The sequence below is a fragment of the Oryx dammah genome, unplaced genomic scaffold (assembly GCF_014754425.2).
Source record: "Oryx dammah isolate SB20612 unplaced genomic scaffold, SCBI_Odam_1.1 HiC_scaffold_14, whole genome shotgun sequence".
Classification (NCBI taxonomy): domain Eukaryota; kingdom Metazoa; phylum Chordata; class Mammalia; order Artiodactyla; family Bovidae; genus Oryx; species Oryx dammah.
The window spans coordinates 20,142,436-20,169,983 of record NW_024070198.1 but is presented as its reverse complement, the minus strand read 5'-3'; the positions used below and the strand labels follow the sequence as shown (position 1 = coordinate 20,169,983).

At 41.2% G+C, this 27,548-nt stretch overlaps 1 protein-coding gene across 1 annotated transcript in view; it reads left to right on the top strand.

Annotated features, from left to right (window-relative positions):
• The first annotated feature begins 9,712 nt into the window (after nt 1-9,712).
• LOC120873524 (dynamin binding protein) overlaps nt 9,713-27,548 on the top strand; it is a 112,728-nt gene continuing 94,892 nt past the window's right edge. Inside the window, exon 1 of the mRNA XM_040254207.1 lies at nt 9,713-9,816. The gene's annotated coding sequence lies outside the window, so the exon portion shown is untranslated. The remainder of the gene's footprint in view (nt 9,817-27,548) is intronic.

Genomic DNA, 27,548 nt, shown 5'->3' with positions numbered 1-27,548 from the left:
TAAAGGATAAGAAAAAGGAAAAGCTTACAAAGAATAGGAATAAAAAGTATAGGCAGAAGGAATAGCAAGGCCAAGGACCCTGCAGCCAACCAGAGCCTGGGTGGTTCCAGCAACTGCATCTCCTGGGTCTAAGGGTGTATGTGTGTGTGCGCAGCTTCATCTCCTGGGTCTAAGGGGTGTGTGTGTGTGTGCGCAGCTTCATCTCCTGGGTCTAAGGGGTGTGTGTGTGTGTGTGTGTGTGTGTGTGTGTGCAGCTGCATCTCCTGGGTCTAAGGTGCGTGTGTGTGTGTGTGTGTGCAGCTGCATCTCCTGGGCCTAAGGTGCGTGCGTGTGTGTGTGTGTGTGTGTGTGTGTGATCTAACATGCTAGAAGCTTAACCTTGCATAGGTCTACGACTCAGCATAGCATCCAAACCACATTGAATCTAGTCATAAGTGAGCCAGTAAGATTCACTTTTTCCATGGCCAGAGAAAATACCCCTAATAAGACCGGTCATCTCAAAAACAAGGATTGAGAAAGTGGGATAGACTGGCTTGGGACAAATGTGCCATCAGGATGAGAGAAGTCAAAGTTCACGGGTCTGGAGCATCATCTTCACTTTTGTGCTACCATGATTTGTCTTAATACACACACTCCCATCAACACTCCATCATGCCGCCTCCTGCCTAGCTTATTACTTCACTTCGACACTAACTTCATTCTGGCTATTAAACCAGGAGTAAACATTCCCTCTGGACAAATGCCTAAGCAAGCATCCATTCGCTCCCTCCTCCCAGAAGTTAAATTTCACTATGTATAAAGGTTTTTTTCCTCTCACTTTCTCTTATTCCTCCCTTCTGCGCTTACTGTTCCTCCCCACACCCCTTCCCCCATGGATCTTTCCTTGTCTTCCTTCATTCCCTTCATTTCCCACAACTTCCCTGCACCTTTGCCCTCACCCTGTCAAGGGCCCTGCTGCACATGGGACGTGGCTTCACATGGTGCAGGAGCCAATTTTTTTTTTTTTAATGTATTATCAATGAAATTTCTCTTAGTTTGGTGCTGCTGCTGCTAAGTCGCTTCAGTCATGTCCGACTCTGTGCGACCCCATAGATGGCAGCCCACCAGGCTCCCCCATCCCTGGGATTCTCCAGGCGAGAACACTGGAGTGGGTTGCCATTTCCTTCTCCAATGCATGAAAGTGAAAAGTGAAAGTGAAATCGCTCAGTTGTGTCCGATTCACAGCGACCCCATGGACTGCAGCCCACCAGGCTTCTCCGTCCATGGGATTTTCCAGGCAAGAGTACTGGAGTGGGGTGCCATTGCGACTCTTGGGAACGGTAAACATTTTATCTCAGACTGGCACTTCTGAACCAGTAGTTTAAAGATGGGACTGAGAACTAAAAATTTATAAAAAGGGTTTTTCAGACACAGTTGGAACCAGGTGCCCCAGTTATTGGGTTGGATCTTTCTCCACTTCTTGATTTCATTACTTTTGGTGGTGACTTTCTTCTCACACAAATTCTCCCCATGTGGGACCAGATAATCAATAGCGGCTTCAAGCTTGTATTTTGTCAGCCTAGCAACAAACTATTGATTCTTGGGCCTGGCTCTCAAGAGCACAGATTGGGTGACATGTCCATCCCTAACACCATCATGATGAGTCTGGTCAGTCTGGGGTTATATGACCACTTGCAGAGGTGCAGAGTGAGGATGGGAAACTAGTGTAGAAGAGTTGGTTCTCGTTTTTTTGTTTTGTTTTGTTTTAAAAAACTCTGTTACCAAATAAAAGAGAATGGATGGTTACAGACAAAAACAACAAAAGAGCATTATGATTTTATTAAACTCAAGCGTCATTTAAATTTTACTGTGTCTCTTAAGTCCGGTGAACTCAGTCATTTAACAAACATTTATTAGATACACCTATGTGCCAGGCACTTTGCTAGGCAATAGGATACAAAGATAAATCCACTAGTCTCTGCCTTCAGTGAACTTAGCTTATGTGAAGAGAGGGAGAGGCAGACACTTTTTATAATAGTCTGTGAAGCAGTGGGGCTTCCTGGATGTCTCAGTGGTAAAGAATCTGCCTGTCGTTGCAGGAGCTGCAGGAAAAGTGAGTTCAATCCCTGGGTCGGGAAGATCCCCTGGAGAAGGAAATGGTAACCCCCTCCAGCATTCTTGCCTGAAAAATCCCATGGACAGAGGAGCCTGGGGGACTACAGTTCAGAGGGTCGAAAAGAATTGGACACAACTGAGCACGGCACAGCGTTAGCTGTTAAGCAGGTAGAATATTCCTAGATGGTGTTAAAGAAGCACAGCGTCCCATCAAAAGAGCACAGTTCCACCAGGCCATGCAAGAGTCAGCCTTCCTCTGGAGTGTGATGTATAGTTCCTGGCATATTTTTAGGAAGGACTTTGATGGTCATGACATCACTAAGCCTCATGGACACAGGAAGATAAAATTTTGCCAGGAGAAGAAAAACATGGCTGGTTCAAAGCAAAGTTCTGAAATTGTCTGAGTGGTGAGCCCACAGTGCACAGTGGAAAGACTTTGAAACTGGCAGATGGTGGTTTGAAACCTAACTTTGTCCTTTACAAGCTCAGTTATCTTGGTAAATCAGGTATTTCCAAAAACATGGGTAAAGAATCACAAATATGGATAAAGAATCACTCTAGATGTTCTTCAGGACGATTCAAGTGATGCAGGAGCCAATTTTGCTTGATGCTCCAACCAAGCAATAAATAACTTAGTGAAAAAGTTATTCTCTTAACAATTTATTTAGATCTTTCTGAATATATCAAGGAGAAAGTCTCTATTGGGTTCTAACTTTCTTGTTGTTCATTTGCTAAGTTGTGTCTGACTCTCTGACCCCATGGACTAGGGGTCCATGTCCTTCACCATCTCCCAGAGCTTGCTCAAACTCATGTCCAGTGAGTCAGTGATATCATCCAACCATCTCATCCTCTGTTGCCCCTTCTCCTCCTGCCTTCAGTCTTTCCCAGCTTCAGGGTCTTTTCCAGTGAGTTGGCTCTTCCCATCAGGTGGCCAAAGTATTGGAGCTTCAGCATCAGTCCTTCCAGTGAATATTCAGGGTTGCTTTTCTTAGGATTGACTGGTTTGATCTCCTTACTATTCAAAGGACTCTCAAGAGTCTTCTCCAACACCACAATTTGAAAACATCAGTTCTTTAGCACTCAGCCTTCTTTATGTCCAGTTGTCACATTCGTACATAACTACTGGAAAAACTGCTGCTTTGACTATATGGACTTTGCAAATCTTCCAGTTTTTCCAGTTGGCAAAGTGATGTCCCTGCTTTTTAATATGCTGTCTAGGTTTTGTGGTAGCTTTTCTTCCAAGGAGCAAGTCTTTTATTTCATGGCTGCGGTCACCGTCCACAGTGAGCCAAAGAAAATAAAATCTATCACTGTTTCCACTTTTTCCCCATCTGTTTGCCATGAAGTGATGGGACTGGATGCCATGATTTTAGTTTTTTGAATGTTGAGTTTTAAGCCAGTTTTTCCACTCTCCTCTCTTGCCCTCATCAAGAGGCTCTTTAGTTCCTCTTAGCTTTCTATCATTAGAATGGTACCATCCACATATCTTAGGTTGTTGATATTTCTCCTAGCAATCTTGATTTTAGCTTGGGATTCTTCCAGCCTGGCATTTCACTTGATGTACTCTGCATATAAATTAAATAAGCAGGGTGATAATATACAGCCTTGACGTACTCCCTTCCCAATTTGGAACCAATCCGTTGTCCCATGTCTGGTTCTAACAGTTGCTTCTTGACTTGTATACAGGTTTATCAGGAGGCAGGTAAGGTGGTCTGCTTTCTAACATTGGCTGTTTTCATTTTTTAACAAGAGGAGAGTAGCCCTCAACCTCAGAATTAGAATTTAATAACCATTTTGTTTCAATGTATTTTTTTGGAGGTTATCTCCTATTAATTGCAATCTGTATACTGGTTTTGCATTTATGGGAGTGGTACAAGTTTTTCCTTAAAAAACAAGGTGAGTAAATTTAAATAAACATATTTTAGGACTTCCCTGGTGGTTTAGTACTTAAGACTTGGTGCCACAGTAGGAGGCATGGGTTCAATCCCTAGTCGGAGAACTAGGATCCTGCATGCTGGGCAGCATGGCCCAAAAAATTAAATTAAATAAAAAATAAATTAAAATATTTTAAAAATTTAGGAAGGTGGTATCCATTTAGTCAAGAATTATTGTGATGGTTTTCTGAGAGTGAATTATGTGAAGTGTGGAAAGCACTAGGCCAGCTGTTTAGCCCCAGGGAGCCTCAGTTCCTCATTTACAAGCTAAAGATAACAATTACTTGCCTGGTTGTTGACATGGTATGTGCAAGAATAAACCACCGATATTATTTGGAGAATAAAATGATGACCTTGATTATCTTTCTTCATTAATGTAGACAAACTGGGAAAGAAAATAAAGATGGTTTGTGAATTATTTTTAAAGAATTATTGATTCTATTCAAATGGGAACCAGGTTCTATTTCTTATATAATATTTTTTTCTGATTAATAAAAGAAAAAAATGATATATGGGAAGTTCTTAACATAAGGTCAGGTCCCAATGAACATTTACTATAAACTTGTGTTTAGCATTTCAGCTTCCCCTTTCTTTCCTTCCTCTACCTCATTCCAGATTCTCAACTATCTTCTTTCTTATCTCCTATGAAAATAAGAAGAGATCTGAGAGTGTCACTTAAATACATACATATATACAATGTGTGTGTGTGTTTAATTAAAAAATTATTTTTGGCTGCGCTGGGTCTCTGTCACTTTGCTCAGACTTCCTCTGTCTAGTTGTAGCAAGCGGGGGCCATTCTTTGTTATGGTGTGTGGGCTTCTCATTGTCGTGGCTTCTCTTATTGCAGAGCATGGGCTCTAGGCACGTGGGTTTCAGTAGCTGTGCCTCCTGGGCTCTGGAGCGCCGACTTGGTAGTTATGGTGCATGGGCTTGGTAGTTGTTCCAAGCATGTGGAATCTTCCCAGACCAGGGATCGAACCTGCATTGGCAGGCAGGTTCTTATCTATTGCACCGTGAGTGAAGTCCTCCCTTAAATATATTTTGATGGATACACAAGAGAATGATTATTTTCCAAAATATTATCTGGACTAGGCATTAGCATTTTAAGGTAGATTTGTTTGCTAGTTTGATTTTTACTTCTAATTATGAAAGGATTTCCTCTTCCTCATTAAACCAATTTCAAGCTTCTGCAAGCAGATAGGAAGAGAAGGAGCCCCCTAGGAAACAGTATATCAATATATAAGAGCAATTCTTAAGATAAACATGATACGGTCCTTTGTTTGAATTTAGAACCACCTTACACAGTCCTTCTAGGAAGAACAAAATAGGAATCGGCTTTACGTTTGCCAACTAGGGTCTATTCTTAAATGGAACTAAATGACCTCCGTTATCTTCATCTAGGAGCTGGTCTTGCCTCAGTGCAAGTCCACTAGACAGATACCCTTCCTGAAAAATCACCCGGGACTCCTCCCCGACAGAGCCAGACTTCCCACACCCTTCCTCCACCCAACAGGAGTCCTCTCCTTTCTGTTCCAGTGCATTCTGGCACCATTTTGACAAATAGTTATTAGTGTTTCCAAGTGCTATTTCTTCCTTCTCTGATATAAAAGGCTAAACCGGTGCCTTGTATATTCTACTACTAAATTGCTCCAGAGGGAAGCCATGGGGAATGGCTTTGAATTGCGGCCAGCCGTGGAAACTGTTAGTGACGCAGTTCATTATAACAGTGATGGACACTTAAGTGTGTCCTGATAGAGTGAGTTTAGGTTCAGACATGGGATCAAAGGATGACACACCTAAATAGTTCTGATCAATGTGGTTAGTCAAAATCTACAGGAATTGATTTTGGTTTATTGAGGATTATCCAGGAAAAAAATTAAACTTCTGTTTTAGTATTCTACAGGTAGATATTGTCATTATTGTTAACAGAGAGGTTCCACATGCATTATCTCTTTTGATCCTTTTTATTTCAGTCTCTTCAATCGAGGACATTTTATTATGTATCAGTACATTGACTTAAAATGAAGTTCAAACTCCTTACCACGGCCCATCAGGCCCAGGAGACCTTCACTCTTGTTTGTTTTGTAATTTCATCTTATAGTACTTGATTTCTTTCTCACACAGGCTTCTGTTCTGAAACTGATCAAATTGTTTTCCACTTTAGGGCTTTGCACCTTCAGTTCCTCCTGCTGCAAAGACACTTCCGCAGCTCATTGCATAGCTGGTTCTTTCTCATCATTTTGGACACAAGTAAAGGTTACATCTGCAGAGACTTTCCTGACCACCAACCACTATATTCAAAGAAAGTTTCCACTTCTTACTTTGGCCCTTATCAGACCAGATCCTCATCTAAACCGCAGAATACACCACAGTTCTCAGTTCTCTCAAGAAACGGTATAATTTGTGTGCCATTCCCCTGTATAGGAGAGAGATCAATTCATTATATACAATGGATGCCTAGGGCATTAGGGTTCAATTCTCTATGGTCTGATTTATCACACCATCTGGTTTATTTCCCTCACAGCATTCACCATACCCTGTAAGTATTTGGCTTACCATTTGTTTAATGATTTATTGTCTGTTACCTTACTCTTCCTATTCTTACTGAGATGGGAATACCAGGCCACATTACCTCCCTCCTGAGAAACCTGTATGCAGAATAAGAAGCAACAGTTAGAACTGGACATGGAACAACAGACTGGTTCAAAATTGGGAAAGGAGTATGTCAAGGCTGTATATTGTCACCCTGCTTATTGAACTTATATGTAGAGTATATCATGTGAAATGCCTGCCTGGATGAAGTACAAGGTGGAATTGAGATTGCCGGGAGAAATATCAACAACCTCAGATAAACAACCTTTTAAAACACTCTAATGGCAGAAAGGCAATGCCAAAGAATGTTCAAACTACCGCACAATTGCACTCATCTCACACACTAGTAAAGTAATGCTCAAAATTCTCCAAGCCAGGCTTCAGCAATACGTGAAACGTGAAATTCCAGATGTTCAAGCTGGTTTTAGAAAAGGCAGAGGAACCAAAGATCAAATTGCCAACATCTGCTGGATCATTGAAAAAGCAAGAGAGTTCCAGAAAAACATCTATTACTGCTTTATTGACTATGCCAAAGCCTTTGACTGTGTGGATCACAATAAACTGTGGAAAATTCTGAAAGAGATGGGAATACCAGACCACCTGACCTGCCTCTTGAGAAATCTGTATGCTGGTTAGGAAGCAACAGTTAGAACTGGACATGGAACAACAGACTGGTTTCAAATAGGAAAAGGAGTACGTCAAGGCTGTATATTGCCACCCTGCTTATGTAACTTATATGCAGAGTACGTCATGAGAAATGCTGGGCTGGAAGAAGCACAAGCTGGAATCAAGATTGCTAGGAGAAATATCAATAACTTCAGATATGCAGATGACACCGCCCTTATGGCAGAAAGTGAAGAGGAACTAAAAAGCCTCTTGACAAAAGTGAAAGAGGTGAGTGAAAAAGTTGGCTTAAAGCTCAACATTCAGAAAACGAAGATCATGGCATCTGGTCCCATCACTTCATGGGAAAACAGTGGAAACAGTGGAAGACTTTATTTTTCGGGGCTCCAAAATCACTGCAGATGGTGACTGCAGCCATGAAATTAAAAGATGCTTACTCCTTGGAAGAAAAGTTACGACCAACCTAGATAGTATATTCAAAGGCAAGACATTACTTTGCCAACAAAGGTCCATCTAGTCAAGGCTATGGTTTTTCCAGTGGTCATGTATGGATGTGAGAGTTGGACTATGAAGAAAGCTGAGCACCGAAGAACTGATGCTTTTGAACTGTGGTGTTGGAGAAGACTCTTGAGAGTCCCTTGGACTGCAAGGAGATCCAACCAGTGCATTCTAAAGGAGATCAGTCCTGGGTGTTCATTGGCAAGACTAATGTTGAAGCTGAAACTCCAGTACTTTGGCCACCTGATGCGAAGAGCTGACTCATTGGAAAAGACTGATGCTGGGAAAGATTGAGGGCAGGAGGAGAAGAGGACAACAGAGGATGAGATGGTTGGATGGCATCACTGACTCGATGGACATGGGTTTGGGTGGACTCTGGGAGTTGGTGATAGACAGGGAGGCCTGGCGTGCTGCAGTTCATGCAGTCACAAAGTCGGACACGACTGAGCAACTGAACTGAACTGACTGATGTTACATATATTTAACAAGCACACACAAGTAATAGAAAGGAGAAACAATATCTGATGAGAATTTTGAAATACAGATCTTCCTCCACTTACAGTGGGATGTCCAGACAAACCCATGGTAATTTGAAAATATCCTAAGTCCAAAATGCATTTAATACAACTAACATATCCAACATCAGAGCCTGACCTACCTTTAACAGAACACTCACAGTAATTTACTCCATGGACTGTAGCCCACCAGGCTCCTCTGTCCATAGGATTTTCCAGGCCAGAATACTGGAGTGGGTTGCCATTTCCTTCTGCAGGGGATCTTCCCAACTCAGGTAATGAAGGCGAGTCTCCTACACGGCAGGCAGATTTTCTTACTGAGCCACCAGGGAGGCCTACATTAACCTACAGTTGGGCAAAATCGTCTAACACAAAGCCTATTTTACAATAATGTATTGGATATCTCATGTAATTTATTGAATAGTGTATTTTGAAAGTGAAACCCAGAATTGTTTATGAGTACAGAATGGTTGAAAGCCTATTGGTGGCTTGCCCCCTTTATCTTGTGGTTGACTGGGAGCAGGCTTACTGTCACTCTCAGCATCAGGAATGTCCTAGAGCAAATCGCCCGCCCAGGAAAGGATTGACATTGAAAATCCTACTGTGGTTTCTACTGAATGCCTACCGTTTTCTCACCATCGTAAAGTGGAAAAATCTTAAGTCCAACAATTTTAAGTGGGGACCATCTGTGGAGGTTTATCTGTGTTCACAGTGATAGACTTGTTGCATCTTCTTGAGCATCTCCCAGATAGATCCCAGGAACCGAGCACAGAAATTCAAGCAAGAAGCCAAGCAGTGTGACTTTATGGCCATTAACACACAAAGAAAATCCTGTGAGGATTCCCGAACGAATTAAAAGCGTGCTCTCAGCCCTGCCTAGTTCGTGCATTCTGTCATTCCTTACTCTCAAATTCTAAACGATATACTGAGAGAAGTTCCTCAGGGGAAAAAATAAAAAAAAACAGGCCGAAGTGAGTGCCAAGCATTTGTGACGTGATAAAGGGAACTACCTCGGAGCAACAGAGAGGACCGCACGGTAGACAGGAATTGAATGGGCTTTCTCTAAATGGAACTCCCCCCGGCCCACCACAGCCCCCCCACCCCCCCAGCCCCAAGTTGGATGGGGAGTGTGGCGGGTGAGGGATCAGCAAGGGAGGAAAGGAACTTTCGACCAGAGAGAGCTGCACGTAGAACTGAACGCGCCACGGGGAGCTGACATTCGAGTCGCCCCAGCAGGGTCGGCGCCGCGCGGCCGGCTGCCTCAGTTTCCCCGGGTAGGGGTTCTGGAGCGCCACCCCCTCTGACGTCACGGGGCGGGCCGTCTGGGGGCTAGAGCGCGGGGCTCGCCCTGAGGGGGTGGGCGCGCCGGGACGAAGCGTGGCGCCCCCGGGCCGCGCGGTCCGGGCGAGGCGGAAGCCTAGGCTGGAGGCGGGGCCGCGGCGCTGAGTCACGCGGGATTGACCCGCTCGCCGCCTGCAGAGGCGGAGGTGACAGCGGGCCTGGGACGTGCGGCCGTAGCTGCCCGCTGCGCCGAGGGACCGCCGGGCAGCGGAGAGCAGGTCAGGGGCCGGGCGAGGCCGGGTTGGGCAGTTCGGTCTTCGGGGGCGGCGGGCGGAGGGGCCCCGGGCCCCGAGGGACGCGCCGGGATGCTGGGCCTGCGCCGCCCCTGCCCGGCCGCGGCCGCTACCCCTGCCGGGAGCCTCCGACAGACAGCAGGGCACCGGGCCCTCGTCGGAGCCCTCCGGTCCAGATCGGTCGAGCCCTAGGAGGCGCTGGGGACTCGAAGAAGCCAGGTGGTCGGCAGCCCGAGGGTTGCAGACGTGGGCTTTTTAAATTGTGTCAGGCAAGCCCAGGGATCTTGGCACTGCACCGCCCTGCCCCTCCGGCAATGAGGCGAAATTTGTAAACTCTGGAAAAGAATCCAGCGTTATTTTACAGATGAGGAAATTCTTTTGGTTCACACAGCGTCACTTTCAGTCGGAGTAGGAGGACGTGATTTTGTGTCAGGGAGGCAGAGGAGGACGGTTTCCGAAACAAGAGTAAGACCTGTTTGGCTAGAGATGCAAGTTTGCTTCTGGTGGAATTTGGTATACCTGCTTTCCTGCCGCAGGTACCAATGTCCACCAGGCATCAATTTCTCAAGGCATCTAACCTTAAAAAGGATGTCCATGCTGTCAGTTGAATAAAGGAATACTGGGGTTACAAACAGATCAGGTCTGCTGCAAGTTAGGTGGAAAATGGTTGGTGTGTACAGTTAAATTTTAGATGAAAACTCCACTTCACATGCAATCTTTTTATCCTTTATTGTCTGTCTCATTTATATAGTAATGAAGGATACTCACAACTTATTCCGTAGTTAGTAATTTGCCTTTAGGTCTGTTTTACCGTAATTGTTTTTATAGTAATGTGAGCTTTCTTTTCTTTTCACTATCACTGGTGCTGTGGAATGTGGCAAGCCAGTGGTAGCATTAATATTTAGTGTTTGAGCATAGATTAGCTGGGCTTCCCAAGTGCCACTAGTAGTCAAGAACCTACCTGCCCATGCAGGAGACACAAGTTGGATCCCTAGGTCAGGAAGAACCCTGGAGGAGGGCATGGCAACCCACTTCAGTATTCTTACCTGGAGAATCCCATGGACAGAGGAGCTTGGAGGGTTATAGTCCATGGGTCGCAGAGAATCAGACACAACTGAAGCGACTCAGCATACATAGGTTAGCTGCACGTGTTTGTATAGCTGAAGTTACAGGCTCGATTAATCCTTGTATATTGAACAGTGACGTATGTGCCAGCATACAGGTGTTGTTTCTTAGACTGTTGCTGTGTTTATTACTCACGGCATAGAATTGATTCAAGGTGATGAACAAGTTAGTTTAAACCTCAGCACCTGTTTTTCTCTAAATTATTGAATTAAAGGCTCTCTAAGACTCCCATCTCTAAAGTTCCCTGATTTTATGTGTTAATTTGAAACATATGTCACTCATTGTGACAATAACGGTTTTTAGAAAACATGTTTTTTTTTTTAAAAACTCTGCATCATGCATAGCAAATCTTCAAATTCAGTGTTATTCTCAGTGCTCCCAGTCACTTCATCATTGTTGAATTAATGTAAGTGAAAAGAGATTTTTAAAATTACTTCTGTGTTAAATTCACTAAATTTAGAGACTGTAATGAATGCTTTGTGTATGGTGGAGAGCTGCTAAAATCTGGCCTGGGGATGGGATCTCTGCAGTGCACAGATAACTTTTGTAATAAGCCAAGAACATTCTGCCTCGGAAATGTGATAAGGTGTCTTCAATACAGTGTTCATGCTGTGTTAATTTCCAGCCGAGATGTGATAATCTCCGTAGACAATCTGTCCAAATATGTACATGTTATTTTGTCTTGCAGCTCCAAAGTAGAGCCTTTCCCACCTCTTGTTTCTTTTCTGGCTCCTTTCTTCTTAGTGTCGCTCTTACGTGCAGAGACCCCTTCACATTCCTCTTTGATCCACATGAAGGAGGCAGTTCAGAGCCTCTTTCAAGCACTAATTGAACCTACATCACTTTTTCTCTTAAAGTACATGATAAATTGTAATTCTTGAATCATCATTTAGGTCTCCTAAAAACTCAGAGTGAATATTCATTTTTAGAACATAGTGCAAGACTCCATGAGGCTCTGGTTCTGAAAAAGGGTTATGGGGACTGTGTATAGATTTTTATCCTCCCTAAACTGGGAGACTGCAATCTAGGAAGCCTCCAGAGCCAGTAGACTCATTTCTCTGCCTCAGAAGGAAACAGTTTCAACAGGATACATAGTGAATCTTCAAATTTGTTATTCTCATCTCACCCACTCACTTTATCAGGGTTGGGCTGAAATAAGCAAAAGGTGATTTCTCATATTTCAGACACTTCAGTGATAGTTCAGATTACAAATACTTTTAAAATTTGGTGAACTTTTTTAAGTGACAAAAGCAATTAAACTAGAATGCAAATGGAGGTTTGCATACCCACTACCAGATATAAGGCTTGCATTATTTTCTAGGTTTATTAATCTGTCATTTTGGAAGTTAGTTAATGTATTACCTACCCCACAGCAGGCTTCCCAGATGGCTCAGTGGTAAAGACTACCTGCTAGTGCAGAAGAGGTGGGTTCCATCCCTCGGTTGGGAAGATCCCCTGGAGGAGGAAATGGCAACCCTTAAACACGAATTCAGTTAATATTAAATAGTTTCTTATTATGCCTTGCTTAGGAAATCATCTGAATAAACTAACCTTCAAGATTGGATAACTTAGTCTGGTTGGCCAGGTGCTAATTATAAGATTCCAGTCTCTCACCTGGAAAGGCAGAAAGGTATGAAGTAGCAGCCATAAAATCATATCACAGATCAACCTTGTGATGAAAGAATTGATAAACAAACCAAGGCTCAACAAATATTCATGGAGCACCAGATCTGTTCTTGGTGCTGGGGATATAGCTGTGAACAAAACAGAAAAAGCCCTGCCCTCATGCAGTAGATATTCTGGTAGCATGGGGGCAGACAGGAAATAAATATGTGAATGGGCATGGTCACATGATTGTAAGTGTTGTGAAGAAACAGAAAGAGGTGTAAGTGGGAAAGACGAAGGAGGCATGCACTCATAAAGTGCAGAGTGGTCTAAAGAAGGCCTCTACTGAGATCGCTTTGAATCTAGATCTTGAGTGAGGGAGTGAGCAGAAGGCAGAGGGATGAGTAAGTTCTGAACCCTAATGCAGAAGCATGTTTGGCTTGTGTGAGGGACAGCTAGGTCACGGTGGCCAAGCAGTCCCCATGTGGGTGAGGGGAAAGTGCAGCAGATGAGAGGTGGTAGGAGTTGGGGTTGGGGACAGGGTGTGCATAGCAGTGTAGGCGGTTTTGTAAAGTATTTTGGCCTTTACTCTGAGTGAGGGGGGAGCCCGTTGAGCCTTTTGGACAGAGAAGCTTCTGATGACTTATGTTTTAACAGGATCACTCTGGCTGAGTGACAGACAGAAAGGGACAAGGGCACAGTCAATGAGGGCTTCCCATTCATACCAGTTGTGTGACCCTGAATTGCAGTCCCCTGGCCTTTGTTTGCTCATCTTAGGATAACCAGGTGCTCTCTAGCTCTAGAATTTTTAGATTCTAAGAAGTGTGTAATCTCTGTGGGCTAGAGGATTATATATATGAAAAGGTTCTGAAAGTAAGTAGTTTCAGACGACGTGAAAAGTTGATGCCACCAGTGTGCCTTTAGCTGAATCACTCCTAATCTCACTCCTAATCAAGAGGTAATCGGCTCTTTTCAATTAGGTTGTGAGGTCATGAGAACAAAAACACTGTTTCGTGACCATTCTCCCCTGATCCCTTTAGTACTCTGCTGATCCCTGAATTTTTCCCTTCCTGCTTGAAAAAGGATGAAAAGCTGTTACTCATCAACAAAGCTGGCAACCAAAGTTGCTTTTGTTGTTAGGAAAGTTGGAAACTTAGGGGAAGGAAACAATTCTAATTTTGTTTTCATCATAGGTCATTTGAATTCTTCTTTTTTAACATGCAAGGAGCCTAAAAGATGTCTCTTTTTTTCTTTTAATTTCCCTTATCTTCCTCCCTGCATTTTAGTTGGTAATGATACATTTCATTGTGCTTTTTCCCCCCTCTGAGTACTGTTCTTAAGGTCCTCCTGTGTTTCTATATGTACATCTACTTCTTTGCTTCTGAATGCTGTATTATGTCCCATGCTCTATGTGCATGTGTGAACCACAATTTTGCTTATCTCCTTTCTGTGTAATACATACTCAGGTTGTCCCTACGTCCTACCACCACAAATATTGCTGAACTGAGCATCTTCATACCTGTCCACTTTTAAAACTGTGTAATAGAAGTGTGGGGTATACACTTAGAAGGGAATCACTGGGTTATGGGCTTTCATGTCCTGAATTTGATCAGACTGTGCCAGATGCCTGCCCACAATAGCTGTACCAGTTTTTCCTGCCAGAAGTGTTTGAGGGGTCTTATATCTTGTCCCAGCCACCACTCAGCTTTCTCTCGGTCTCCACCTTTTGTAATCTCATAGGGGCAAAGTGGTATCTTGTCATTTTCACTTGTATTCTTTGGTTACTAATGATTATAAATATCTCTTATACATATAGTTTTATCCATAAGTTACTGATTCCTGTCTTAGCCCATTTTCTCTTGAAGTTACTGTGTTGTTACTGTTGACTCGTGGAAGACAGTTTATAGATATTCATTCATCATCACTTTGTAGATGTTTTCTCGTATGTTAATTTTGTCTTTGTTGTCCTTTTATCAATAAAAATTCTTAATTTTAATATAATGAAATAAGTAAATTCTTTGGCTTATATCTTATGCTTTTAGAGTTTTAAGGAGGCCCTGCCAGTCCCCAGGTTATTGCTATTTCTTTAATTTGTCTAGAGTTCACATTATACATGAGTTAGATAGGGATCCAGCGCTATTATTCTCCAATTTTTCCAGTAACATATCCAAAAAACCCATCATTTCTTTCATTACATTGTGATACCCTCTTTCTCCTATATGGTTTCCATGGATACACTAGTCTATTGCTAAGCCTCTTTTTTGTTCCATTAGTTTGTCAGTTCTTGCTCTGTTTTTTATTGCTCTAATTTTATTACAGTGATTTGGCAATACATCCTCATGACTGACATAGCAAGAATCCCATCTCTTTTTATTTTTAAATTTATTTAGCTACGCTGGGGTCATTATTTTTCGATATAACGTTTGCAGTATGTTTATCAAGTTCCTCAAATTTTTTGAGAATATTTTATTGGGCTTACGTTGAATTTATAAGTTATTTGAGAGAGGCTTAACATCTTTTTGATATTAGCTTATTTCATTCAGAAGTGTGCCATGTGTCTCTTCATTTATTCAGCTCACTTTTTTTCCAGAATTTTTGTTTTACTTGGAAATAATTTAAAACACAGGAATTCTAAGATTAGTACAAAGAGCTCCTGTATATCCCTAACCTAGATTCATATTGCTGTATTTGCTTTATTACTCCCTGTCTACATTTCTGTACCATTTGTTCTTACCCATTTGAGTTATTAGTTGCAGACATCATGACCCTTTACGCCTAAATACTTCATCAGCTCATTTTTAAGTCCCTTATTAGAACTTTAAAGTCTTCTCCATAAAGGTCTTGACTAAATTAATTTCTGAATACTTGATAGTTTTGTTACTATTGTGAATCATGTGTCTTTCTATTACTGTTGTTTTATAGTTGGCTATTGGTAGTTTAAGAGAAATGGTATTGATTATTGTAAGTTAATCTTGAATTTTGCAGCCTGGCTTCACTGTCTTATTCAAATAGTCTGCTGTTTTCTGTTGTTTCTTTTCCCCCATAATTAATCATGTCCTTTGAAAATACTGATAGTTTTGTTGTTTCCCATCCTTTTATTTCTTGTTTATCTTTCCTTTACAGCCTTGACCAGAACTTCCAGAACTATGTCAAAAATGTTGCCGTGTTAGTGAACATCTTTGACTTGTCCTCATTCTTAAGGAGAATTAATCCAAAGTTTCCCCATTTCATATAATGTTTGTTTTAGGTTTTAGATGTACCTTCGTCAGGCTACCCTGGAGAAGGGCATGGCAACCCACTCCAGTATTCCTGCCTGGAGAATTCCGTGGACAGAGGAGCCTGGTGGCTGCAGTCCATGGGGTCACAACGAGTTGGACACGACTGAGGGACTCACACTTTTGTCAGGTTGACGTATTCTCCTTTAGGTACTCCTGGTTTACTGAGCATTTTCATCATAAATGGGTATTAAGCCTTGTCAAATATTTTTTCAGGATTTGTCTCCAAAGAAATAAGATGGCATCAGGAGGCTGCAAACCAAAATCCTAAGCTGAGCTTTAGCTTCAAGTATAAGAAGATTAATAAAAGTCTTCAATGTTTCTGACCATTGCATATATAAATTTATGGTAAACATCTCACAATTCCAGTATAAGCTTATTTCACTGGTATGTCATCTTTTTCCTCCTGCTTTAAGAGTGAAAGTTTAAAAAGCTGGTGTGAAGGATGAGAGCGCCATATTCAGCATAACTGAAGTCGTCAGCATGATTGTAAATATAAGATATGTAAAATTATAGTTTCCTTTCTCTGGATCAGTCTCTGCTCTGGGTATAAATCTCACCTAAGTATATCTCACAGAATATTGAGATGGTTCAGCAAGTAGCTCTTTAGCAGCCATAACTGCTAAAGTGTTGGGCAGTAGATTCTCAGGACTATCTCTTTTGGTACATGATTTTTTTTTTTTTTTTTTAAAGCTAGCTGTTTTTTCTTAATTATAAAAATTATGCCTCTTAATTGTAGAAAATTTGCAAATAGAAAAGGAAATCTTTGATCCTGCCTTTTAGAATCAATCCCTGTTAAACTGTTTCTCTCTCTGGTCTTTCAAGAGTAGGTATGGGGGGCTTACTTTTTGGAGGAAGAAAATTCGCCTAACATTGGGCTATATAATTTTGCATCACCCTTCCTTTTTCAGGTTTAGGCCATCAGCTCTTGTTTGTCTTGCTTTGATTGATCTTCTGGAAAAAAAAAAGAGCTGTAAGGCTGTAAGAAAGATATGATTAGTTGATAGAGGCAGGGTTATAGCTTGCGGATGACTTGGACATTTATAACAGGCTGTGTCTGAGTCCACAGACAGCCCAGCCTCATTACCAGAGTATGGAGAAGTCATAGTCCATCTGCCAGCAGACTGAAGACTAGCTTGGAGGAGAGGAGGAATCTATTTGATGTCACTCTGCTTCAGTTCAGTTAGCACCTTCCTTGTTTAGAACACGTTTGCATTTATCTTTCAGAAAATAAAAAAGTATGGAAGAAATAGTTGTAATTTATTTTCTTTTGACTCTGAAATAATCCCAAAATGTGTCTTGTTTCCCTGATCACCTTCTGCTAGTGTGAGGTGAGGGAGTGTGGTACTAAATTGCTGGAAGTGACAGAATTTTTAACATTCTTATCAGCTGATAGATTCAACATCCAATGCCCTCTCCTCTTCACTCCTCGTTCCTTCACCCTGCTCTTCTTCATTTTGCTGAGATACCTGTCACTTCCTCAGATTTTGTTGTCTGCCTTCCCCATCCCTCCAGGAGGAAGTTCTTCAAGGGCAGGAACCTGTTTTGTTCACTGATAAATCCCAAGCACCTTTGAGCCTTGCCTGGTACATAGCATGCCCTCAACAGATGGAACCCATAAAATGAGTCAATCTGTAAGGAGGCAGCTGTGTGTTACAGCAAGGGAAAGTCTTAAGGGAGAGGTAAGGGAAGACAGTTTTCTTAGCCTCATGGGTTCGATAAACTAGTAGAGTCCCCATTTCCTGCTTGACCTTGTAAGCGTTTCTATCAACCCAGCCACAGAGTTAATTTCTCTACATCTGTTTTAGCCACTCTGTGGTTTTTGAAAGTGGAGTGTGTCTGTGTTGCTGACAAGCACATGGCGGGAGTAGGGCCACAGAGAGAATAGTCAGTGCTGACGTGGGCTCACAGGTTCCGGGCCCAGCACACACTCTGCGTTGTTTTCATGAGGTGATTGATTCTCTTAGGACAAATGATCTGCCCCATCAGCAAAAAAAAGTTGCAGTGGATGTGCCGAGTGGCACTGAATGCCCAGTGTCATACCCCGTGCCCTCCCCCTTTCTAGTTTATTCTTCCTCCCATCCCCAGCCATGCAGAAACCTTTTGGCATCTCTGCTGTTTCTGGATGTGGTTCAGGATTGTCATGATGAACAGTCATGCTGCATATACATGGTCACTTTATTATAAAGCAAGGCTCAATCATATTAAATAGCACTCTGTAGGGTGCTGAGAGAAAAAAAAAGAGGGGGGGGTTGATACAAATACACCATAATGCTGTGCTGGAGGCCAAGGCTGTAGACCCATCTGTCTTGTATAGACCATTGTCTGAGTCAAGGTCCTGAAAAATACCACTTAACCATTATTTTTCCCTACTATTATTCTACTGGTTGACACATTACCTGGCCCTCAAATCTGATCCAGACTGTCCATGTATATGCTAATTCCACCTCCCTATTTCTACTTCAGTCAGATCTCTCTTTCTTTCTTGTAGCAATGAGGATAGCAATAAGTATATTATTATAATTATGAATATGTCTTGGGGTTCACTAGGAGTCTGAATTCAAATGAAGGGAAAGGAATTTAAAACAATAATAATAATATACTAACAGCAGCTAATATTTTAGCCAGTCATAGTCCTAACTGCATTCTTATTTAATCTTCAGAACAATTTTAAGGAAAGTGCTGTTGTAATCCTCATTTTGCATTTGGAGAAACTCAGGTACAAGTTGGTTAGGAAACTTGCCCTAAAGTTTTTAATGCTGTTGAGTGATAGAACAGGAAATCAAACTCACGCCTGTTTTTCTCCAGCACCCACTCTCTTAACCAGCATGCCATAGCAGGTCTCGGGTAAGTGGCTGCCTGAAGACCAGGAATGACTTACACAGTCACATGGTTAGTGATGATTGTCCTTTTTTCACGTTCACCACACTACTGACTGGTGTGAGGTGTAGGGGGACTAGGAGGACTCTGCAGCTGGGACTGGCTGGGGAGTTTCTTCCCAGATCCTGTGTTGTCTCTGCAGACAGAAATGAATGGCACCTCAGAAAAGGAGAGGCTCTGAAACTACCCATCCAGCTTGCATTCTCTGGTTTTTTGACCTTTTCCTAAAAATAATAATTTTCTAATAATAATATTTGAGATTTGCAAAAATGAATAAAGAACAATACAACAAATGTCCCATGTATCCAACACTCAATTTAGAAAGCTGAGTTGGTTTCTGTGTTCCACCACCCTTTGCCCTTTTTAAGATTCTCTGGTTCTAGTGACTTAGAAGGAAAATTAAAAGAATTGCATTTTATTTACATATGACAGCAGTACCATTACTGTCACCTAAGAAAAAGCACCAATCATTCCTTAATGTATAATCAGGAAGCTAGTCAGTGTTCAGAATTTCTTCCATTTGTCTCAGTTTCTTAAACAGTTGATTTGTTTGAATTGGAATCCAAGAAATGGCACCCATTGCATTCAGCTAATATGCTTCTTAAGTAATTTTTAATTGATAAGTTCCCTTTCCTTTCATTTTCATTTTAAGTTTTGATTACATTTTATTTTGTTAAAGAGTTTTGTCATATAGTTTCCCACATTCTGGGTTTTTTTGAATGGCTATGATGCAACCTTATTGCCTGATTGCAAGTTAATTTACACTTTTAATCTGTCAGTCACTCTTGGAGGTTTCAAGTTATTCAGTCTCCATAAATAGAAAGGGTTCACTGACCCACATACAGCTTAGTCTGGTCCAGAGGTCGTTTCCGAGGAGTCTTCCAAAATGTTCCAGGTGATAGGGAATGACATAATCAGCAGCAGATATCTCTATTTAAAAAAACATTTTGCCTCAGAAGGAATTTTATAGCTTCTCTTTGGCAAGGAATTTTCATGGTCCCTAGAGTCAGAGAAGGGAAGGGAGAAGCGAGTGAGTGGTCTGGTTTTCTTCTTTCAGACAGTGTCTGTTGCTTTAAGGATTTATGGGGCTCCGTGCCAGAACTTCCTTGGGATATTATTGTCTTATAGTTTAGATCTGCTTATCAGGAAACAGAATCCCTGAAGGGTCAGTTAGGAGAATGAGTTTACATTAAAATCAGACCTTTGTTAGTGCCTGTTGGGGTCTTGTGTTTTATTCCTGAACCACTAGCCAGACTGTAGAGTGTAATACTAATGTGTATGGTCTTCACACCTATAGTGTTTATTATCTGTTCTTTATGCTGCCACTGTCTAGATGTCATTCAATAATTATAATAATTGGACCACCGTAGACATGAAGAAGTCCAATTTTGTTTTATTTTTCTTTTAGTCTTGTTGCCTTGACCCACTAGTCAACTGTAATAGTTCTACAGGGTAATTAGGGTAATTAGTCAGTATTAAAAAGAAAGAAAATTGTTGAAGTGTGAAGCAATATTTGGCTTTATTTATCTGGTGGTTCAGATGGTAAAGAATCTGCCTGCAATGTAGGAGACCTGGGTTTGATCCCTAGGTCGGGAAGATCCCCAGGAGAAGGGGATGGCAACCCACTCCAGTATTCTTGCCAGGAAAATTCCATGGACAGAGGAGTCTGGCGGGCTGCAGTTCGTGGGGTCAAAGAGTCAGACACAGATGAGCGACTAACACTTTCACTTTCATCAATATTTAGTGGCTTGATGACTGTTAAAAAAAAAAAGTATCTCAATGTCAATATTTTCATATAGTTGTAAAGCCGAACAATTAATAAAACCAAGACTAAAAATCTAACATAGAATAAGGACATTTAATGCATTTGTTACAGTACTGCTTACACTTTCATTATGAACTTGCTATCTTAAGTAAGAGGTTTGCTTTAATTAAAGGCATTGATAACAGTAAATTACTGGAAATCTTTTTGTTGAATTTCACCAGTATATTCAAACTTTATTCTTATATTCCATATAAGAATGGAATCAGGAGTCAGACTTGATCAATATTCTCTTCTGGTGACTCCAAATGCTTAAAAACTGAAGTATAATTATTATTCACAACAAAAGTGTCAACCAGAGGTGGTTTGCAAATTATGGATTGTTCTTCCTTGCAGTGATCAGTTTAACAAAAACAAACACTTCCTGTTTACCATGGTCACAGGCAGCAACAGCATACACACTCGATAATACGATTGAAAAGCAGTCTGTAGATGTGTTGTAATAAATAATATATGTTACAGTGTAGTGCCTTGCAGTGAACTCTGCCAGTATTTTGATGAGGCTAGAGTTTGGGGTGGGTGGTGGGTGGAGGGTGTCCAGAAATGAGGCCAAACGTATGTGTGGGAACCAGATCACGATGAGCTCTGTACGATTTACAGAGGAGTTTCAGATACTTCTTATCAGAACTCTTTTGAACTTCAAGCAGTAGAGAATTATGAGAGTTTGTATTTTAAAAAGATAATCCTAGTGCAGTGTAGAAAATAGAACAGAGGGACATAAGACTGGTGGGTAACCATTTAGGAAGCTATTGCCATAGTCCCAAAGAAAAGATGATGGGAGAAAAAAAAGAAAAAGAAAAATAGGGCAGGGGCAATCTCAAATTGAAAAATGTCAAGTCAAAGAACAATTTTTAAGAGGTATATGAGTTTGAAGGACTTGACAATAGTGTTAACGTTTTTCCTGGCATTGGAGGATACTTTTTTAGAAGGTTTTTTTTTTTTTTTAGGACATTAGTTTTTTTTTTTTATCTTTATTAAAAGAGTAATTTGGGGAATTGGCTCACAGGATTATGGAGGCTAAGAAGTTCCATGATCTGCTGTCAGCCAGGTAGAAGCCCAGGAAAGTCACTAGTATAGTCCTAGCCTAAGTCGGAAGGCTTGAGAACAAGGAAATGCTGATGGTGTAAGTTCCATAGGATATTTAATTTCATATTCCTCTTCTATCCCTGGAAGGCATTTGGCAAAGGTTTTCTTAGACCCATAGGCAAGGATCTCTTGAGTAAAACTGCTGCCAGACCTTTGTGGGATGTAGAACTATGTAGTTCATTTAGAGTTTAGGGTAGAGGGGGGGATGTCAATTGCTTTGTCCTTGTGACCAGTAACCACAGAGAGTCACATTACTGCCCCTTCCTTTCAAAAAGATGAGCAGTTTTGAGCAGTTGGCCCCACCCAGGAGTTGCTGCCTTGTCTTTGTTATTGTTACCATCAATATGAGCGATGATAACCTTTCTCCTCTCTCTTCATTATTATCATCACCATCCTCAGAGCTGACATTTACAAAATGTATTAAATGTTTTACCTACATGATCAAACGTATTTATTTATCTTTGGCTGTGCTGGGTCTTTACTGCTGTGCAAGGGCTTCCTCTAGTTGCGGTGAGTGGGGTACGCCTGCTTCTCTCTGCGGTGGCTTCTGGTTGCAGAACATCAGATCTAGGGTACCTGGGCTCAGTAGTTGTGGTGCTGGGCTTAGTTTGCCCTGTGGGTTGTGGGATTTTCCTGAACCAGGGATCGAACCCTTGTCCCCTGCATTAGCAGGTGAATTCTTAACCACTGATCCACCGGGGAAGCTCCCTACATGATCAAACTTAATCTTCATAACACGCCATAAAATAAATTATTATTGTTATCTTCAGTTTACAGGTGAGGAAACAAAAGTTCAGAGTGGTTTAAGTAACTTGCCCAAGGTCACATAGCAAATGCAGAACCAAAAACTGAAACTAATTCTCTGACTTAAATCTGAGCTCTTAGCTGTTTGCATACGATCGAGTGGGGTTTTTTGGGGTGTCTTACACATATGTGCAACCTTCACCACTGTCTAGTTCCAGAACATTTCCTCACACTGGAAAGAAACCTTGTGTTCTTTAGCAGTCAGTCATTCCCCGCTTCTTTCTCCTGAGACACTCATTTTAAAACCCATTAAATGCCAAAAAAACATCCTAAAGCTATGACAAGGGTTTTGAGAATATCTGTCCATAGTCTTGCTCTCTAATGCAGATGATGATGAGAACGGCAGCAGCAACAACAGTAATAATAGCAGCTGACCCCTGTATAGTGCTTACTACGTGTGAGGTACTCTTCTAAGTGCTGTATTTATATTAACGTACTTAAATTTCTATGAAGCAGGTTCTATTACTAAACCCATTTTCTAGATGAGGAAATTAAAGCACAGAGAAGTTGAGTAATTTGCCTCAAATCACGTAACCTATTGACATGAGGTGGAGCTAGGAGGTAAATCCAGATAGTCTGGCTTTGTAATCTGTGCTCTTTAATTATTGTGTTTTAAGTTTCATATTTATATTTGAAAATTATATAAAGACCTTGAACCATGCTAAGTGAAAGAAGCCTGTCACACAAGACCGCCTATTGTGTGACTCCATTTGTATGAGATGCCTAGAGAAGGCAAATCTTTCTGTCTAGAGAGAAAGTAGATTACTGGTTGTCTGGGGCTGGGATGGATGGGGAGATATTTGGAGACAAATGGAAAGTGACTGCTAATGGGTATGGAGTTTATTTTTGAGATGATGAAAATGTTTTAGAATTGATAATGGTACAGGTTGCACAACTCTGGAAATTTACTAAACCCATTGGATTGTACACTTCGGATTAATTCTATAGTATGTGAGTTGCAACTCAAGAAACCTATTTTTTAAAAATGATATGAAGATAAATGACCTGATTTGCCTTGGAATACCTTTTTGTCTTTATCTGGGGAAAAAAAAATACACACATTTGTGTTTGGGAGTGCTCAACTACTTAAAACCTGTTCTAATTCTAACCATTATACTTGCTTATTCAAACATTTCAGGTGCTCCCAAGTACCTAGGATCAAAAACCAAAGTTTCTAATGTGGGAGTGAGTCTTGTGAGATCCTGTAAGCTCTGTGCAAAAGAGGAACATGATCATTGGGAATGTGAATATATATTTTGATATATAACTTAAATTAGTTCAGTGTGTTAAGTTATCCATTCTGCAACTATTTATGGAGGACCTGCTATGTACCAAGCAGTGTTCTAGATGCTCAGTATACATCAGTGCATAAAATAGACAAAAAGGATCCCTGCCCTATGGAGCATATAGTGGATAAGGACTAATTCTGTGGACTTCATAGCGGAGGTACCGTGAGCTGGATCTTAGAAGATAATAGTTTATCCAGAAAATAATAAGAGGTATGCATGTTTGATGGAAGAGGGAAGTGCTCAGCTGATCCAGTCAAAAAAACTAACATCACATTTTGTCTTTTTTTTTTTTTTGGCTGTGCAACAGATAACTTCAAAATCTCAGTGGCTTATTACAACAACCATCTGCTTTTTTAATAGCTCTGAGAGGGCTGAGATTTGTAGGTCCAAGTAAAGGAGTAGAGAGAGCAGCAAATGGATATAGGAGCAGGAATCTTCTTGGGGATTTATCTCAGGTCTTTGGCCCAGGGCAAGCCTCGGTGAGGCCTGACACAGAGTGGCTTCTGTGGAGCTAAGAGCTGAGCAGAGATACCTGAGGGTGCACGTTGCTCAGAAATACTAGATTTCTAGTCGAACCAGAGTTGAGAGACCTTGATGAGCACTTAAGACATTCATTTGAGACCCCAGAGGGAAAGATATAACGCATTGTGTGATGACTGAAATGATAGATTTAGCAGATGAGGAATTTAAAGCGGCTGATGTAAATAGGACATATAGGGACCTTCAAAGTGTAGTTGCTGAAATAAAGATTCACTGGATGGACTTAAGAGAGGAAGAGCAATGCTGCAGAAGAAAGGGGCCAGTGAACTCTAAGCAGATAAATAGAGAAGCTGAAATGCAGAGAGAAGAAAGATTGGGGACAGGAGAGAACAGAACTGTAGTGACAGTGAGTGAATATCAAGTAGTTTAATATATATCTAACTGGAATCTCATAAAGAGAGGAAGAAAGATGAAGAAATAATGACCAAAATTTCCCCAAATTTAATCAAAAACATCAGCTTATATATTCAAAAATCTCAGTGAACCTCAAACTGGGTAAATAAGAAGACTATACACCTTAACACTTTGTCATCAGATTACTGAAAACTAAAGACAAAGAGAAAACTCTTAAGAGTAGAGAAAAAAGATATTACAGGGGAATGAAGATAAGAATGACAGCTGACTTCTCATCTGAAATAGGCAGAAGGTAATGGAACAACATCTCTAAAATTTGAAAGAAGAAAAATAAAACCACCAATCAAAATACTGTACTAACCAAAAAAATCTTTCTGAAATGAGAGTAAAATGCTTTCAGATAAACTAAAGTTGAGCAAACTTGTTGTCAATAGACTTATACTGCAAGAAATGCTTAAAGATATTCTTTAGGCTGAAAGGAATTGATATTGGAAGGAAACTCAGATCTGTGGAAAGGGATGAAGAACACAAGAAGTGGTAATTGTACAGGCAAAAGTGAAAGACCTTTTCTTTAAGGACAACTCATTGTTTATAACAAAAATGGCATTGTATTTTGGGGTTTATAATATACTACATTAATTATCATTGTGTAACAAATTTTCTCAAAAATTAGTAGCTTAAAACACTATAAATACTTACTATCTTACAGTTTCTGTGAGTTGGGAATTCAGGAGTGGCTTAGCTGGGTGTTTCTTGCTCAGAATGTGTCATGAGTTGCCATCAAGATGTTGGTGGGGGCTGCATTCATCTAAAGGCTTTGTTGGGACTGTAATCTCCTTCCATGATGCTTGCTCACATGCTTGCTGGCAGGAGGCCCCAGTTTTTCACTGTGTGGGCTTCCCCATAAGACTGCCTGAGTGTCTTCACAATCTAGTCTTGGGAATCACACACTGTCACTACCACTGTATTCTGTGAGTTAGAAATGAGTCACTGGTATGGCCCACACTCAGGAGGAGAGGAAATAGGGAGCAGTATCAAAAAAGTTTGGAATCTACTTTAAAGCTACCACAAATATCTATGGCAACAGTAACACAAAATAGAAATAATGTATATGGCAACAGTAACACAAAGGACAGGATGATGTGGTAAATGGAATTATTCCATTAAGTAGTTTATATATTGTATGTGAGTGAGTGAGTGAAGTCACTCAGTCGTGTCTGACTCTTTGTGACCCTATGGACAGTGGCTATCAGGCTCCTCTGTCCATGGGATTTTCCAGGAGAAGGGGATGACAGAGGATGAGATGGTTGGATGGCATCACCGACTCAATAGACATGAGTTTGGGTAAACTCCGGGAGTTGGTGATGGACAGGGAGACCTGGCGTGCTCTGGTCATGGGGTCGCAAAGAGTCGGACACGACTGAGCAACTGAACTGAAGATTGTGGAAAGTTTTTTTCTTTTTAAATTTGTCTTTATTTTTGGCTGCACTGGGTTTTTGTTGCTTTGCGCAGGCTTTCTCTAGTTGCGGCAAGTGGAACTACTCTTTATTGCAGAGCAGTTCCGTTCAGTTGCTCAGTTGTGTCTGATTCTTTGCGACCCCATGGAATTCGGCATGCTAGGCTTCCCTGCCATCACCAACTCCCGGAGCCTACTCAAACTCCTGTCCATCACATCGGTGATGCCATCCAAGCATCTCATTCTCTGTTGTCCCCTTCTCCTCCCACCTTCAGTCTTTCCCAGTATCAGGGTCTTTTCCAATGAGTCGATTCTTCGCATCAGGTGGCCAAAGTACTGGAGTTTCAGCTTCAGCATCAGCCCTTCCAATGAATATTCAGGACTAATTTCCTTTAGGATGGACTGGTTGGATCTCCTTGCAGTCCAAGGGACTCTCAAGAGTCTTTTCCAACACCACGGTTCAGAAGCATCAATTCTTTGGTGCTCAGCTTTCTCTATAGTCCAGCTCTCACATCCATACATGGCTACTGGAAAACCATAGCTTTTACTAGATGGACCTTTGTTGGCAAAGTAATTAATGTCTCTGCTTTTTAATATGCTGTCTACGTTGGTCATAGATTTTCTTCCAAGGAGCAAGCATCTTTTAATTTCATGGCTACTGTCACCATCTGCAGTGATTTTGGAGCCCAAGAAAATAAAGTCTGACACTGTTTCCATTGTTTCCCCATCTATTTGCCATGAATTGATGGGACCGGATGCCATTATCTTAGTTTTCTGAACGTTGAGTTTTAAGACAACTTTTTCAGTCTCATCTTTCACTTTCATCAAGAGGCTCTTTAGTTCTTCTTTGCTTTAAGGAACAAAAAATAAGGCAAATAGAAACAAATGCAGTATCAATAATTACTTTAAATGTATATAGCAACTGTCTGAAAGAGATGCACTTTAGAAATTCAGAGAAAGACAAATAACGGTGATCTTATTTGTACATGGAATCTTAAAAAAAAAAAAAAAAAAAAAAATGCCAGACTCATAGGAAAAGAGAGTAGAGGGGTTTTCCTGGTAGCTCAGTGGTAAAGAACCTTCCTGCCAATGCAGGAGATGAGGGTTTGTTCCCTGGATTGGGAAGATTCCCTGGAGAAGGAAATGGCAACCCACTCCAGTATTCTTGCCTGGGAAATTCCATGTTCAGAGGAGCCTGGCGGGCTACAGTCCATGGGATCTCAAAGGAGTTGGACATGACTTAGAGACTAAACAACACAACATGTAAAACTGCTGGTCCCTCTTTTCCATGGTCCTTGGATGCAGGTACTGCGTAGAATGACCTAAAATCTCTTACCCTGAGAGTGGTTTCAGTTATTTTTAACTCCAAGTGCACAATTTCTTTCCTCCCTATTTTTCTTCCTCAGAATCTTTAGTTTTCTAAATTCCTTTCCTGATTTCTTTCTTCCAAAATATCAAGAATATTTTATACTCTGAATATC